Below are 609 nucleotides of genomic sequence, written 5' to 3' on the forward strand. Positions count from 1 at the left end.
TCTATGGTATTTTCTACTTCATATATTCTACCTCTCTTTGGGTTTAATAAGGGTTTATCTCTAATAGAGGCAGACATATGATGTAATGAATTTTCACTTAAAATTTCAAACAGTTGCCATGCCTCATCCTCACTTTTCAGCATAAATGTCCCACCGCATGATGCATCGACCATTTGTCGATGTCTTTCCGATAGCCCATCATAAAAATATTGGATTAACTGCCACTTGGGTACAGCATGGTGGGGATATTTTTTAATAAGATCCTTTAATCTCTCCCATGTTTCATGAAATATTTCTCCATCTAATTGAGAAAAACTAGTTATGGCTTTCCTTATTTGATTAGTTTTTTCTATGAAAAAATATTTCTTGAGAAACTCTCCTTGCAGCTGATCCCAGGTTGATATAGTCATGGAATCCAAAGTATGTAGCCAGTATTTGACTTTATCCTTAAGTGAGAAAGGGAATAATTTGAACCTAAGAGCATCATCGGAGAAGTTGTGAATTTTGACAGTTGAACATATCTCAAGAAATTCTTCAAGATGTTTATAAGGGTCCTCATTACTAAGTCCATAAAATGAAGGTAACATTTGGATTATACTGGACTTAATT

General features: G+C 34.2%; 1 non-coding gene across 1 annotated transcript; it reads left to right on the forward strand.

Moving 5' to 3' along the window:
- The first annotated feature begins 232 nt into the window (after positions 1 to 232).
- Positions 233 to 338, forward strand: LOC140851405 (small nucleolar RNA R71). The gene has a single exon (XR_012134158.1). It is a non-coding gene; the product is annotated as a small nucleolar RNA R71 (small nucleolar RNA).
- The last annotated feature ends 271 nt before the right edge of the window (positions 339 to 609 follow it).

Source organism: Elaeis guineensis, chromosome 8 (genome assembly GCF_000442705.2).
Source record: "Elaeis guineensis isolate ETL-2024a chromosome 8, EG11, whole genome shotgun sequence".
Lineage (NCBI taxonomy): Eukaryota > Viridiplantae > Streptophyta > Magnoliopsida > Arecales > Arecaceae > Elaeis > Elaeis guineensis.